Genomic DNA, 17,300 nt, shown 5'->3' with positions numbered 1-17,300 from the left:
ATTGCGCTTCCATAGAATAAAGAAACGCGCTTCCACGCGCTTGCCGACTCGATCGCAAGGGGACAGCCTGATCAACATCAATATCAGCAGCAATGGCGGATTTGCGCTTGCCATGGCGCTTGCAAAGTTTTCAATAGTTTTCGACTATTAAGTGATGCTTTTGCTATTTTAACGTGTGGAGGTTCATTGTACGTCTGTTTTTTCAAGTTTGGCATGTGTTTTAACACATGTGAAGGTGTAGTCTTTTCTTCTTCAGCGGATATTTGTACAAGACCCCGTTCACCGTCTATCAGGCAAGATGTGTACGTATGCTACACGCAATCGTAGTGCTTCACAAAGCCACAGTGCCCCGCAGGGGCGTCTGCGCAAGCAGGCGTTTGGTGCGTTGCGACACCACGTACCCGAGCACTCGAGGGTTGGACCCTCCCGCGCGTAGCCGTGCGCGGCTTAGCCGTGTCCGGGGAAAGGGGGATCCTGGGGGTTGAGCCGATGCCGGGTGTTCGGACCGTTAAGGCCCCCCGGCGGAGGCAACACACCTCTTTGGCCTCTGCTTCACGTAGACGGCACCCCCGGACTGACCCACCCGGGGGAAATCGGTAGTTGCCTTTTCCTTTCTCTCGCTCTCCCTCCAACCTTCGTCTTTCCCTCACTTTCCATCTTTCCTGTCTTCTCCTAGCTTCCGCTCACTTCCAATTTTTCCAGGCAGCAAGGGTTAACCTTGTGTGAATAACCAACCTAGGTTATCTCATATTTGGTTATAGTGATGACGTACAGCTGGCGTTTACAGGACCTGTTCATACAGTCCCTGTAGCGTCCCCTCGTAGGGCTCCATGGTGGGTGGCTGGCGTTATTGCCGAAAACTTCATTTTTCTATGGCAAGTTCCTTTCCTCCAATTCCTGATCGCCCTCACAAAAGAGGGCGCACCGAAGATGTATTCCAGTTCTTTGGTCGTCAAAGACCGAGCTTCCCACGGTACCATGTCATCCACTCTGAAAAATCCGATAAACAAGTGCGAAATATCTCCCCTTTTCTAGTTTCCAAGTCCTTAACAGATGTCCTTGGTCCAGGCTACAAGGTATCAAGGCTGGCAAGTGGTGATCTCCTGTTAGAACTGCATGATCAGAAACAATACGATAAGTTGCCCAGTCTATTGTCATTTGGGGATGTTCCATTGACAGTAACTCCTCACCGCACTCTGAACACCACCCGCGGCGTTGTGTCTGATGACGATTTGCTCCAGCTGACAGAGGCTGAGCTCTTGGAGGGCTTCAGTGAGCAGAACGTTGTCAATGTCAGAAGAATAAAGATAAGAAGGGATGGAAAAGAAATTCAAACAAAGCACCTGATACTCACATTCGGTTCAAGTATTCTGCCCGAGTCTGTAGAGGCCGGGTACATCAAGCTCCGTGTCAGGCCATATGAGCCAAATCCCCTAAGATGCTTCAAATGCCAGCGTTTTGGCCACAGCTCGCAGAGCTGCCGAGGCCGCCAAACATGCGCCAAATGCAGTGCCCTTGAACACGCCACTGAAGCTTGTGCAAACACTCTCCACTGTGTAAACTGTGATGGGGAGCACGCCGCGTACTCGCGGTCGTGCCCATCCAGGAAGAAAGAAAAAGAAATCGTAACGATCAAAGTGAAAGAAAATATCTCATTTAAGGAGGCACGCAGGCGGGTTGCATACCTGCCAAAGAAAAGCTTTGCCGAAGTGGCGCGTCAGGGGGCAGCGTCACAACGGCCTCCGGCGGCTGTCCGACCCACAAGCAGTGAGTCGGCAGTCACGCCATCTGCCCCCGCGACGGTTGCAGCTAGCACTGCTCCGTCAACCGGGGAGAAGGAACCATCGACCCCGAAGGAGGGCGCAGCCGAGGCTGCCTCAACTTCCGAGGTTCCTTCCTGCGCTGGCAACGGCCGGCGTAGCCAAATCCCTCTGGGAGCCCCATCGACCTCCGGGCTGGTGGGCGCAGGGGTCTTGCCCTCCAAGGAGGGACTCCCTCTGAAATCTTCCCGCTCGCAAGAGCACGTGTCCGGCGCCTTACAAGAGGCAATGGACACTACACCCATCCTCAAGGCGCACCAAGCGCCTAAGGAGCGGCGAGGCTCCCTCGAACGCTCCAGAAAGAACAAAACCCCTATTACAGGGCCTCGAAAGGGTTCTGTAATCTAAGGCATCCCGTCCGTTTCCGTAAACACAGCACCAATTTATTTTAAATATGGATACACAAATCATTCAATGGAACATTAGAGGTCTCCTTACAAACCTTGATGATTTGCAAGAACTCATCCACAAACATAATCCAAAAGTGCTGTGTTTACAGGAAACACACTTAAAATCAAAATACACAAACTTTCTTCGACAATATGTTACTTTTCGGAAAGATCGCGATGATGCTGTCGCATCATCGGGCGGTGTCGCAATTATAATTCAAAAAAGCGTAGCGTGCCAACGTTTACAGCTACGAACGGACCTTCAGGCAGTGGCGGTTCGAGCTGTTTTCCTTAATAAACTCGTCACCATTTGCTCGCTTTACGTACCCCCACACTACAAATTAAACAAACATGAATTTCAGTCATTTATAGACGAATTGCCAGAACCTTATGTTGTTCTTGGCGATTTCAATGCGCACAGCTGCCTGTGGGGCGACTCTCGTACAGACGCGCGAGGTCGTCTCGTTGAACAGTTCCTTTTCTCTTCTGGTGCTTGTCTTCTGAATAAGAAGGAAGCGACATACTATTCTCTCGCAAACAAAACATTTTCTTCAATAGATCTTAGCCTAGTCTCCCCGTCACTACTGTCTGAACTTGAATGGGAAGTAAACGACAATCCTTACGGAAGCGACCACTTCCCTATACTACTAAGAACATATAAAGAACACGAATGTCTACCACAGGCTCCCAGGTGGAAAATCGATACAGCCGACTGGGAGAAATTCCGAACTCTCACCAGGATCTCATGGGATGACATGTCCTCTTTAGAAATTGATGCTGCCGTTCAGTATTTTACAGCCTTCATTATAGATGCCGCGTCTAAATGCATATCTGAAGTAAGTGGTTTCGCATGCAAACGGCGCGTCCCGTGGTGGAACGACGAGTGTAGGACCGCCCGTAAGAAACAAAACAAAGCGTGGGGGTTGCTACGCACCTCTCCCACTGCGGAGAATCTTATTAACTTTAAAAAAGCAAAATCTGAAGGAAGGAGAACGCGCCGACAGGCCAGAAGAGAGAGCCTGCAGAAGTTTTTATCGGGTATCAACTCTTATACTGAGGAGGGGAAAGTTTGGAACAGGGTTAACCGGATAAACGGACGACAAACTTATTCACTTCCTCTAGTAAATACACAGGGCGGTACACTGAAAGATCAGGCCGACTCACTTGGGGAGCACTTTGAGAGTGTATCAAGCTCAAAACATTATTCGCAATCCTTCCTAAAATATAAACAAATAGAAGAATGCAGGCCACTCGTCAATAAATGCCGACAGAATGAACCGTACAATTGCCCTTTTAGTGCTGCTGAGTTGAAAGCTGCCTTGAGCGCATGCAAGAGCTCTGCACCGGGATCCGATAGAATCATGTATGAAATGCTCAAAAACTTACACAATGACACGCAAGTAACATTACTTACACTTTTCAACACTATCTGGGACGCAGGGTACCTTCCAACGGCATGGAAAGAAGCCATTGTGGTCCCTGTTTTGAAAGAAGGGAAAGACCCTTCTTCAGTGGCAAGTTACCGCCCGATAGCCCTCACAAGCTGCATGTGTAAGGTATTTGAAAAAATGATAAATCGGCGACTCATCCATTTTCTTGAACAAAACAAAATGCTTGATCCCTTTCAGTGTGGCTTCCGAGAAGGGCGCTGCACAACCGACCATCTTGTACGTATTGAAGGACATATTCGTGACGCGCTTGTACACAAACAGTTCTTCGTATCGATATTCCTCGATATGGAGAAGGCGTACGATACGACCTGGCGCTACGGAATCTTGAAAGATTTGTCAGAAATGGGCATTCATGGTAATATGATAAGCATAATAAAAAGCTACTTGTCCAATCGTACCTTCCGGGTGAAAGTCGGCAATGTGCTGTCACGCCCTTTTACACAAGAAACTGGTGTACCCCAGGGAGGCGTGCTCAGTTGCACACTTTTTATTGTTAAAATGACAACGCTTCGTGCGTCCTTACCACCAGCCATCTTGTATTCCGTCTATGTGGACGACATTCAAATAGGCTTCAAATCCTGTAACCTCGCGGTATGCGAGAGACAGGTACAGCATGGCTTGAACAAGGTGTCAGGGTGGGCAGAGAAAAATGGTTTTAAAATCAATCCTCAAAAAAGTTCTTGTGTGCTGTTTACAAGGAAGAGAGGCCTAGTTCCGGATCCTTGCTTACAAATGTGTGGACAACAGATTCCTGTAAACAAAGAGCACAAATTTCTAGGTATTATACTCGACAATAGACTCACTTTCGTCCCACACATTAAACAACTCAAAGAAAAGTGTCTGAAAACAATGAACCTAATGAAACTTCTATCCCAGACTACGTGGGGTAGTGACAGGAAGTGCCTAATGAATCTGTATAAGAGCCTCATCCGGTCACGATTAGATTATGGTGGCGTGGTATATAACTCTGCCGCCCCAAGCGCGCTAAAGATGCTAGACCCGGTTCACCATCTAGGCATCCGTTTAGCCACGGGCGCTTTCAGAACAAGCCCAATTGAAAGCTTATATGCCGAATCGAATGAATGGTCTCTCCACCTACAGAGATCATACAACAGCTTTACATATTTCCTTAAAGTACGCTCTAATCCTGAACATCCATGTTTTGATACCGTTACCGATATGACGTGCGCTACACTTTTCAGCAACCGTCCCTCCATAAGACAGCCTTTTTCGCTGCGTGTGAAGGAGCTTAGCAATGAAATGCATGTCCCACTCCTCGAGCATCGCCTAATGCACACAATCAAGCTCTTACCTCCCTGGGAGTGGCAGGTGATACAATGTGACATATCCTTTATAAAAGTCACAAAGCACGCTCCTAAGGCTGAAATCAGAATGCATTTCCTAGAACTACAGCACAAGCACTCCTGTGCAGATTTCTACACAGACGCTTCGAAGTCAAATGCCGGGGTATCCTATGCAGCAGTCGGCCCATCCTTCTCGCAATCCGACGTACTGCATCCCGAAACAAGCATTTTTACGGCCGAGGCCTACGCACTACTCTCTGCCGTGAAACATATAAGAAGATCAAAACTTTCAAAAGCAGCGATCTATACAGACTCCCTAAGCGTCGTGAAGGCCTTGATGTCAGTCCATACACACAAAAATCCTGTACTTAGTGAACTCTACACCGTCTTGTGTAAAGCGTACATATCTAACCAGCGTATCATTATATGCTGGGTACCTGGCCACAGGAGCATTGAGGGTAATGTTCTGGCGGACGAGATGGCCACGTCAATCGCATCGCAAACTGTTAACGCTACCGCTGCGGTGCCTGTCACAGATCTGAGGCCTTTCTTGCGAAGGAGATTGCGGGACCACTGGCAACGCATGTGGGACGCGGAAACGAATAATAAGCTCCACCTGATAAAACCAGTTAGGATTCTGGCCCTCTACTACAAAATCGCGCCGAACAGATGTCCTATTCTGTCGGCTCAGAATAGGACACACGTTTGGCACCCATAATTTTCTACTAACCGGAAGTGAGCCTCCAACCTGTGGTAGATGCGGGGAGAGGCTGACCGTGCTCCACGTCCTTCTGGAGTGTCGCGAAGCCGAATTTGAAAGAACGAAACATTTTTCCTTAGCTTACAGACAGCACATCCCTCTCCATCCAGTAATGTTCCTCGGCCCAGAACCGCTTTTTAACACAGACACAGTCCTAGGTTTATTGAGAGATGTGGTCCTACATGTTATTAGCCCCATGCATTCCTAGCGCTTCCTCTCTTTAGAGGATGCCGCTGGGATAGTTGTACGGTATAGCACATGCCTCCAGACCCTTGTGTTTCAAGGGCTCTAAGGAGGCAGTAGTGCTCTAGCATTTATTTTAATCTGATATATTTTACCTATTGTATCATTCTTTTTAAATGCATCGAAATGCTCATAGTACAGGTCATATGTCATCGCCATAATTTTATTACACAGATTCTACGCAATGTAGAGCGTATATTTTAAGGCCCCTTTACAGCCACGTCACACCAATTTCATAGTAATCATAGTTACACTGCACACCCGATACCACAGACATGGCGCTCTTTGGCCATTCCTGGCCCTTGCGCCATAAAACCCCGTACATCATCAAAGCCACAGTGCACTACAAAGTTAAGCATGAGCGGTACACAAAATTCACAAGTTCTTAGTATTGCCAAGAACAACCATTGCTTGGTGAAGTTCTCACAGGCGTTGTAGAAGTTGTTGGGCGCGGCAGTGCTGAACGTAGCGTTAGCGGCTTAAATCGTGTTTTTTACTAGTAACAACGTGTCACTATTTCATATTATTGGCGGCGTCTCCAGGACACCAAATCGGTAACGGGGACACCAGATCTAGAACGCGGACTGGTCCATGGGTTGGGGCTCGCCGAGGCCTGCGCGTGCTAGTACTATATCTTGATGTCTGTAGGCTGTGTGTAAGTCGTACCTTCCGAATTTTCTGACGCATTTTAAGATCAGCTGTCCGCTTTCGCGGACAAGGCTGGAGTCAGGGTGGTCCGTGAGTTGGGGCAACATAACCTGCTTCCAGTTTGGGACCGCCCTGCTTCCAGTTTTGATCCCTCCGCTGCCCCTTGGGTACCCTGCCGCCTCCTTGATTATAATCTAATGCTCTCCTGAGGCCTCTGTTTGCCGGTTACATATGCCCTCCTGGAGCACTACTTGTAAATGAATCCGATCTATCGTCGCAACCAAAAAAGCGCCCCGCGACTTCTACAACACCAGTCAGAACCTTGCCCATTGGTTTACATATCATCATCATCATCATCATCATCATCATCAGCCTAGTTACGCCCACTGCAGGGCAAAGGCCTCTCCCATACTTCTCCAACTACCCCGGTCATGTACTAATTGTGGCCATGTTGTCCCTGCAAACGTCTTAATGTCATCTGCCCACCTAACTTTCTGCCGCCCCCTGCTACGCTTCCCTTCTCTTGGAATCCAGTCCGTAGCTCTTAGTGACCATCGGTTATCTTCCCTCCTCATTACATGTCCGGCCCATGCCCATTTCTTTTTCTTGATTTCAACTAAGATGTCGTTTACCCGCGTTTGTTGCCTCACCCAATCTGCTCTTTTCTTATCCCTTAACGTTACACCCATCATTCTTCTTTCCATAGCTCGTTGCGTCGTTCTCAATTTCAGCAGAACCCTTTTCGTAAGCCTCCAGGTTTCTGCCCCATATGTGAGTACTGGTAACACACAGCTGTTGTACACTTTCCTTTTGAGGGATAGTGGCAACCTACTGTTCATGATTTGAGAATGCCTGCCAAACGCACACCAACCCATTCTTATTCTTCTGGTTATTTCAGTCTCATGATCCGGATCCGTGGTCACTACCTGCCCTAAGTAGATGTATTCCAGTGTTTCGCTACCTATCGTAAACTGCTGTTCTCTTCCGAGACTGTTAAACAGTACCTTAGTTTTCTGCAGATTAATTTTCAGACCCACCCTTCTGCTTTGCCTCTCCAGGTCAGTGAGCATGCATTGCAATTGGTCTCCTGAGTTACTAAGCAAGGCAATATCATCAGCGAATCGCAAGTTGCTAAGGTATTCTCCATCAACTTTTATCCCCAATTCTTCCCTTTCCAGGCCTCTGAATACCTCCTGTAAACATGCTGTGAATAGCATTGGAGATATCGTATCTCCCTGTCTGACGCCTTTCTTTATAGGGATTTTGTTGCTTTCTTTGTGGAGGACTACGGTGGCTGTGGAGCCGCTATAGATATCTTCCAGTATTTTTACATATGGCTCATCTACACCCTGATTCCGTAATGCCTCCATGACTGCTGAGGTTTCGACTGAATCAAACGCTTTCTCGTAATCAATGAAAGCTATATATAAGGGTTGGTTATATTTTGCACATTTCTCTATCACTTGATTGATAGTGTGAATATGGTCTATTGTTGAGTAGCCTTTACGGAATCCTGCCTGGTCCTTTGGTTGACAGAAGTCTAAGGTGTTCCTGATTCTATTTGCGATTACCTTAGTAAATACTTTGTAGGCAACGGACAGTAAGCTGATCGGTCTATAATTTTTCAAGTCTTTGGCGTCCCCTTTCTTATGGATTAGGATTATGTTAGCGTTCTTCCAAGATTCCGGTACGCTCGAGGTCATGAGGCATTGCGTATACAGGGTGGCCAGTTTCTCTAGAGCAATCTGCCCACAATCCTTCAACAAATCTGCTGTTACCTGGTCCTCCACAGCTGCCTTCCCCCTTTGCATAGCTCCCAAGGCTTTCTTTACTTCTTCTGGCGTTACCTGTCGGATTTCGAATTCCTCTAGGCTATTCTCTCTTCCACTATCGTCGTGGGTGCCACTGGTACTGTATAAATCTCTATAGAACTCCTCAGCCACTTGAACTATCTCGTCCATATTAGTAACGATATTGCCGGCTTTGTCTCTTAACGCACACATCTGATTCTTGCCTATTCCTAGTTTCTTCTTCACTGTTTTTAGGCTTCCTCCGTTCCTGAGAGCCTGTTCAATTCTATCCATATTATAGTTCCTGATGTCCGCTGTCTTACGCTTGTTGATTAACTTAGAAAGTTCTGCCAGTTCTATTCTAGCTGTAGGATTTGAGGCTTTCATACATTGGCGATTCTTGATCAGATCTTTCGTCTCCTGCGATAGCTTGCTGGTTTCCTGTCTAACGGCGTTACCACCGACTTCTTTTGCGCACGCCTTAATGATGCCCATGAGATTGTCGTTCATTGCTTCAACACTAAGGTCCTCTTCCTGAGTTAAAGCCGAATACCTGTTCTGTAGTTTGATCCGGAATTCCTCTAGTTTCCCTCTTACCGATAACTCATTGATTGGCTTCTTGTGTACCAGTTTCTTTCGTTCCCTCCTCAAGTCTAGGCTAATTCGAGTTCTTACAATCCTGTGGTCACTGCAGCGTACCTTGCCGAGCACGTCTACATCTTGAATGATGCCAGGGTTCGCGCAGAGTATGAAGTCGATTTCATTTCTAGTCTCACCATTCGGGCTGCTCCACGTCCACTTTCGGCTAACCCGCTTGCGGAAAAAGGTATTCATTATACGCATATTATTCTGTTCTGCAAACTCTACTAATAATTCTCCTCTGCTATTCCTAGAGCCTATGCCATATTCCCCCACTGACTTGTCTCCAGCCTGCTTCTTGCCTACCCTGGCATTGAAGTCGCCCATCAGTATAGTGTAGTTTGTTTTGACTTTACCCATCGCCGATTCTACGTCTTCATAAAAGCTTTCGACTTCCTGGTCATCATGACTAGATGTAGGAGCGTAGACCTGTACAACCTTCATTTTGTACCTCTTATTAAGTTTCACAACAAGACATGCCACCCTCTCGTTAATGCTATACAATTCCTGTATGTTACCAGCTATTTCCTTATTAATCAGGAATCCGACTCCTAGTTCTCGTCTCTCCGCTAAGCCCAGGTAACACAGTACATGCCCGCTTTTTAGCACTGTATATGCTTCTTTTGTCCTCCTAACCTCACTGAGCCCTATTATATCCCATTTACTACCCTCTAATTCCTCCAATAACACTGCTAGTCTCGCCTCACTAGATAGCGTTCTAACGTTAAACGTTGCCAGGTTCAGATTCCAATGGCGGCCTGTCCGGAGCCAGGTATTCTTAGCACCCTCTGCAGCGTCACAGATCTGACCGCCGCCGTGGTCAGTTGCTTCGCGGCTGCTGGGGACTGAGGGCCGGGGTTCGATTGTTGTATTCATATAGGAGGTTGTGGCCAAGTACTGCACCAGGGTGGCCAATCCTGCTCTGGTGAGAGAGTGCGTTACCGGTACTGGTCACCGGGATCAGGCCGCACTCCAGGCCTGTTTGTGCAATTTTCTCAACACACGGTTTTTTTTTTTGTATTTTCCGGTGGAGAATAGCGCGGCACCGGGATTTGAATCACGGTCCTCTTGCACTGGAGACGGATACTCTACCGTCCCCGTAGGAGTTAAATTAAAAATTAATTTATGGGGTTTTACGTGACAAAACCACTTTCTGATTATGCACGCCGTAGTGGAGGACTCCGAAAATTTCGACCACCTGGGGTTCTTTAACGTGCACCTAATTCTAAGTACACGGGTGTTTTCGCATTTCGCCCCCATCGAAATGCGGCCGTCGTGGTCGGGGTCCGATCCCGTGACCTCGTGCTCAGCAGTCTAACACCATAACCACTGAGCAACCACGGCGGTTCCCGCAGGAGTTGTACGCCTCATTTAACCTACAGTGGTGCCCTACTTGGTCAGTCAAGGTGGACCAATCTGAGCTCGGTTATACCGCATGGATGGCACTCGGCTAGAGAACCTGGCATTTATGACCTGCACATGTGAGTGCGAGGCCATACATATTTGAAGATATTTATCTTTCTTTTTTTTTTTTTTAGGAGGGTTCCCGTACAGTGATAAAATAAAGGCAAAGACATTAAAAGAAAGAAAAAAGGAAAGAAAAAGGGGCGGAAAAAAAAAGGAACATAACAGGTGATTTGAACTCGTGACCCTTCGATGTTGCCCGGAAAGATAGCTCAGTCGGTTGGTTCGTCAGGCCCCAGGCTACTTTCAAGCGCCGCAGCTCCTGCTCCGAGCCTCACACTTACGTGGAAAGAGACTCATGTCCATCTAATGCGCGCGCTGTTGCTTTGTCTCTGCGTGTAGTAGTTGAGAGAGCCAGTTTAAGGGCGGAGTAGTTGGAAGGCATACTTTCTAGGAAAAATGGCCGCTCAAGGAGAAGAGTGAACTCGAGCGGCTTTAGAGGCTAGGAATACTGCCTTAAAATATTTAGACTTGAGGGAAAGCTTCGTTAACAAACTATAACACGGCAATCAGCACTCGAATACGACGAGAGAAATTACTGAGACGTGGAAAATTCCCTTGGAAAAAATCTGGTTTGCTAGACAAATGCTTGTATGTATTGAACCTCTTAAAAGATGAGGGGTGAAATATGCGCTCACCGAGAGGGCATCAACAGCACGAGACATCCACAAGGCACCTTACAGAGATGTGGAGAGCTTCGCGGCCGGAACGAAGCCTCCCTTCTCCGCCGGCCAAGAGGGGGAAACGCGCTTTCCGATCGCTCAAGGTTGCGTGGACAAAGCATAACTCTAGCGTCTAGGAAAAGTTTAACCAGGTGCGATGGCGGCACGCATAGCGTGGGAAGGTAGCCGCCAGAATAACTATACCAAGGACTGCTGCTGATGAGGGCGAAATACCTTCGTGTAATTATAATAACCCTAATAGGACTACTTTCGAAAAAAAAGGAAACGGCCCAGAGGGCTATACTACGAGAGCTATGACTGATAGTTTTCTATATATATACATATATATATTCATCTCATCTATGGGATCGCATGCGCGCGCTGTTTCTTTGTCTCTGCGTGTAGTACAGTTAAGAGAGCCAGTTTAAGGGCGGAGAAGAAGAAAGAAGAGAAAAGCAAAAACTGCAGCGCCGTGGTTTTAAAGCGCACCCGTGGTAGAGAAACGGAATGCGATATAAGCGTGCGTAGCCATGATACGCACACGACAAACTGCCTTAAAATATTTAGACTTGAGGGAAAGCTTCGTTAGCAAACGATAGCACGGCAATCAGCCCTCGAATATAATTATAACTAATAATAATTGTAAATATTCATCTCATCTATGGGATCTAATGCGCGCGCTGTTTCTTTGTCTCTGCGTGTAGTACAGTTAAGACAGCCAGTTTGAGGGCGGAGAAGAAGAAAGAAGAGAAAGGCAAAAACTGCAGCGCCGTGGTTTTAAAGCGCACCCGTGGTAGAGAAACGGAATGCGATATAAGCGTGCGTAGCCATGATGCTCACGCGACAAACTGCCTTAAAATATTTAGACTTGAGGGAAAGCTTCGTTAGCAGACGATAGCACGGCAATCAGCACTCGAATATAATTATAACCCTAATACTAATTGTAAATACTCATCTCATCTATGGGATCTAATGCGCGCGCTGTTGCTTTGTCTCTGCGTGTAGTAGTTGAGAGAGCCAGTTTAAGGGCGGGGTAGTTGGAAGGCATACTTTCTAGGAAAAATGGCCGCTCAAGGAGAAGAGTGAACTCGAGCGGCTTTAGAGGCTAGGAAAACTGCCTTAAAATATTTAGACTTGAGGGAAAGCTTCGTTAACAAACTATAACACGGCAATCATAACTCGAATACGACGAGAGAAATTACTGAGACGTGGAAAATTCCCTTGAAAAAAATCTGGTTTGCTAGACAAATGCTTGTATGTATTGAACCTCTTAAAAGATGAGGGGTGAAATATGCGCTCACCGAGAGGGCATCTTCAGCACGAGACATCCACAAGGCACCTTACAGAGATGTGGAGAGCTTCGCGGCCGGAACGAAGCCTCCCTTCTCCGCCTTCCAAGAGGGGGAAACGCGCTTTCCGATCGCTCAAGGTTGCGTGGACAAAGCATAACTCTAGCGTCTAGGAAAAGCTTAACCAGGTGCGATGGCGGCACGCGTAGCGTGGGAAGCTAGCCGCCAGAATAACTATACCAAGGACTGCTGCTGATGATGGCGAAATACCTTCGTGTAATTATAATAACCCTAATAGGACTACTTTCGAAAAAAAAGGAAACGGCCCAGAGGGCTATACTACGAGAGCTATGACTGATAGTTTTCTATATATATATATATATATATTCCTCTCATCTATGGGATCGCATGCGCGTGCTGTTTCTTTGTCTCTGCGTGTAGTACAGTTAAGAGAGCCAGTTTAAGGGCGGAGAAGAAGAAAGAAGAGAAAAGCAAAAACTGCAGCGCCGTGGTTTTAAAGCGCACCCGTGGTAGAGAAACGGAATGCGATATAAGCGTGCGTAGCCATGATACGCACACGACAAACTGCCTTAAAATATTTAGACTTGAGGGAAAGCTTCGTTAGCAAACGATAGCACGGCAATCAGCCCTCGAATATAATTATAACTCTAATAATAATTGTAAATATTCATCTCATCTATGGGATCTAATGCGCGCGCTGTTTTGTTTGTCTCTGCGTGTAGTACAGTTAAGAGAGCCAGTTTAAGGGCGGAGAAGAAGAAAGAAGAGTAAAGCAAAAACTGCAGCGCCGTGGTTTTAAAGCGCACCCGTGGTAGAGAAACGGAATGCGATATAAGCGTGCGTAGCCATGATACGCACACGACAAACTGCCTTAAAATATTTAGACTTGAGGGAAAGCTTCGTTAACAGACGATAGCACGGCAATCAGCACTCGAATATAATTATAACCCTAATACTAATTGTAAATATTCATCTCATCTATGGGATCTAATGCGCGCGCTGTTGCTTTGTCTCTGCGTGTAGTAGTTGAGAGAGCCAGTTTAAGGGCGGAGTAGTTGGAAGGCATACTTTCTAGGAAAAATGGCCGCTCAAGGAGAAGAGTGAGCTCGAGCGGCTTTAGAGGCTAGGAAAACTGCCTTAAAATATTTAGACTTGAGGGAAAGCTTCGTTAACAAACTATAACACGGCAATCAGCACTCGAATACGACGAGAGAAATTACTGAGACGTGATAAATTCCCTTGAAAAAAATCTGGTTTGCTAGACAAATGCTTGTATGTATTGAACCTCTTAAAAGATGAGGGGTGAAATATGCGCTCACCGAGAGGGCATCTTCAGCACGAGACATCCAAAAGGCGCCTTACAGAGATGTGGAGAGATTCCCGGCCGGAACGAAGCCTCCCTTCTCCGCCGGCCAAGAGGGGGAAACGCGCTTTCCGATCGCTCAAGGTTGCGTGGACAAAGCATAACTCTAGCGTCTAGGAAAAGCTTAACCAGGTGCGATGGCGGCACGCATAGCGTGGGAAGCTAGCCGCCAGAATAACTATACCAAGGACTGCTGCTGATGAGGGCGAAATACCTTCGTGTAATTATAATAACCCTAATAGGACTACTTTCGAAAAAAAAGGAAACGGCCCAGAGGGCTTTACTACGAGAGCTATGACTGATAGTTTTCTATATATATATATATATATATATATATATATGTATTCATCTCATCTATGGGATCGCATGCGCGCGCTGTTTCTTTGTCTCTGCGTGTAGTACAGCTAAGAGAGCCAGTTTAAGGGGGGAGAAGAAGAAAGAAGAGAAAAGCAAAAACTGCAGCGCCGTGGTTTTAAAGCGCACCCGTGGTAGAGAAACGGAATGCGATATAAGCGTGCGTAGCCATGATACGCACACGACAAACTGCCTTAAAATATTTAGACTTGAGGGAAAGCTTCGTTAGCAAACGATAGCACGGCAATCAGCCCTCGAATATAACTATAACTAATAATAATTGTAAATATTCATCTCATCTATGGGATCTAATGCGCGCGCTGTTTCTTTGTCTCTGCGTGTAGTACAGTTAAGAGAGCCAGTTTAAGGGCGGAGAAGAAGAAAGAAGAGAAAAGCAAAAACTGCAGCGCCGTGGTTTTAAAGCGCACCCGTGGTAGAGAAACGGAATGCGATATAAGCGTGCGTAGCCATGATACGCACACGACAAACTGCCTTAAAATATTTAGACTTGAGGGAAAGCTTCGTTAGCAGACGATAGCACGGCAATCAGCACTCGAATATAATTATAACCCTAATACTAATTGTAAATACTCATCTCATCTATGGGATCTAATGCGCGCGCTGTTGCTTTGTCTCTGCGTGTAGTAGTTGAGAGAGCCAGTTTAAGGGCGGAGTAGTTGGAAGGCATACTTTCTAGGAAAAATGGCCGCTCAAGGAGAAGAGTGAACTCGAGCGGCTTTAGAGGCTAGGAAAACTGCCTTAAAATATTTAGACTTGAGGGAAAGCTTCGTTAACAAACTATAACACGGCAATCAGCACTCGAATACGACGAGAGAAATTACTGAGACGTGGAAAATTCCCTTGAAAAAAATCTGGTTTGCTAGACAAATGCTTGTATGTATTGAACCTCTTAAAAGATGAGGGGTGAAATATGCGCTCACCGAGAGGGCATCTTCAGCACGAGACATCCACAAGGCACCTTACAGAGATGTGGAGAGCTTCGCGGCCGGAACGAAGCCTCCCTTCTCCGCCGGCCAAGAGGGGGAAACGCGCTTTCCGATCGCTCAAGGTTGCGTGGACAAAGCATAACTCTAGCGTCTAGGAAAAGTTTAACCAGGTGCGATGGCGGCACGCATAGCGTGGGAAGCTAGCCGCCAGAATAACTATACCAAGGACTGCTGCTGATGAGGGCGAAATACCTTCGTGTAATTATAATAACCCTAATAGGACTACTTTCGAAAAAAAAGGAAACGGCCCAGAGGGCTATACTACGAGAGCTATGACTGATAGTTTTCTATATATATATATATATATATATATATATATATATATATATTCATCTCATCTATGGGATCGCATGCGCGCGCTGTTTCTTTGTCTCTGCGTGTAGTACAGTTAAGAGAGCCAGTTTAAGGGCGGAGAAGAAGAAAGAAGAGAAAAGCAAAAACTGCAGCGCCGTGGTTTTAAAGCGCACCCGTGGTAGAGAAACGGAATGCGATATAAGCGTGCGTAGCCATGATACGCACACGACAAACTGCCTTAAAATATTTAGACTTGAGGGAAAGCTTCGTTAGCAGACGATAGCACGGCAATCAGCACTCGAATATAATTATAACCCTAATACTAATTGTAAATATTCATCTCATCTATGGAATCTAATGCGCGCGCTGTTGCTTTGTCTCTGCGTGTAGTAGTTGAGAGAGCCAGTTTAAGGGCGGAGTAGTTGGAAGGCATACTTTCTAGGAAAAATGGCCGCTCAAGGAGAAGAGTGAACTCGAGCGGCTTTAGAGGCTAGGAAAACTGCCTTAAAATATTTAGACTTGAGGGAAAGCTTCGTTAACAAACTATAACAGGGCAATCAGCACTCGAATACGACGAGAGAAATTACTGAGACGTGGAAAATTCCCTTGAAAAAAATCTGGTTTGCTAGACAAATGCTTGTATGTATTGAACCTCTTAAAAGATGAGGGGTGAAATATGCGCTCACCGAGAGGGCATCTTCAGCACGAGACATCCACAAGGCACCTTACAGAGATGTGGAGAGCTTCGCGGCCGGAACGAAGCCTCCCTTCTCCGCCTTCCAAGAGGGGGAAACGCGCTTTCCGATCGCTCAAGGTTGCGTGGACAAAGCATAACTCTAGCGTCTAGGAAAAGCTTAACCAGGTGCGATGGCGGCACGCGTAGCGTGGGAAGCTAGCCGCCAGAATAACTATACCAAGGACTGCTGCTGATGAGGGCGAAATACCTTCGTGTAATTATAATAACCCTAATAGGACTACTTTCGAAAAAAAGGAAACGGCCCAGAGGGCTATACTACGAGAGCTATGACTGATAGTTTTCTATATATATATATATATATATGTATTCATCTCATCTATGGGATCGCATGCGCGCGCTGTTTCTTTGTCTCTGCGTGTAGTACAGCTAAGAGAGCCAGTTTAAGGGCGGAGAAGAAGAAAGAAGAGAAAAGCAAAAACTGCAGCGCCGTGGTTTTAAAGCGCACCCGTGGTAGAGAAACGGAATGCGATATAAGCGTGCGTAGCCATGATACGCACACGACAAACTGCCTTAAAATATTTAGACTTGAGGGAAAGCTTCGTTAGCAAACGATAGCACGGCAATCAGCCCTCGAATATAATTATAACTCTAATAATAATTGTAAATATTCATCTCATCTATGGGATCTAATGCGCGCGCTGTTTTGTTTGTCTCTGCGTGTAGTACAGTTAAGAGAGCCAGTTTAAGGGCGGAGAAGAAGAAAGAAGAGTAAAGCAAAAACTGCAGCGCCGTGGTTTTAAAGCGCACCCGTGGTAGAGAAACGGAATGCGATATAAGCGTGCGTAGCCATGATACGCACACGACAAACTGCCTTAAAATATTTAGACTTGAGGGAAAGCTTCGTTAACAGACGATAGCACGGCAATCAGCACTCGAATATAATTATAACCCTAATACTAATTGTAAATATTCATCTCATCTATGGGATCTAATGCGCGCGCTGTTGCTTTGTCTCTGCGTGTAGTAGTTGAGAGAGCCAGTTTAAGGGCGGAGTAGTTGGAAGGCATACTTTCTAGGAAAAATGGCCGCTCAAGGAGAAGAGTGA

This window comes from Dermacentor andersoni, chromosome 9, assembly GCF_023375885.2.
Source record: "Dermacentor andersoni chromosome 9, qqDerAnde1_hic_scaffold, whole genome shotgun sequence".
Taxonomy (NCBI): domain Eukaryota; kingdom Metazoa; phylum Arthropoda; class Arachnida; order Ixodida; family Ixodidae; genus Dermacentor; species Dermacentor andersoni.
Note: the sequence above shows the minus strand (reverse complement) of the source record.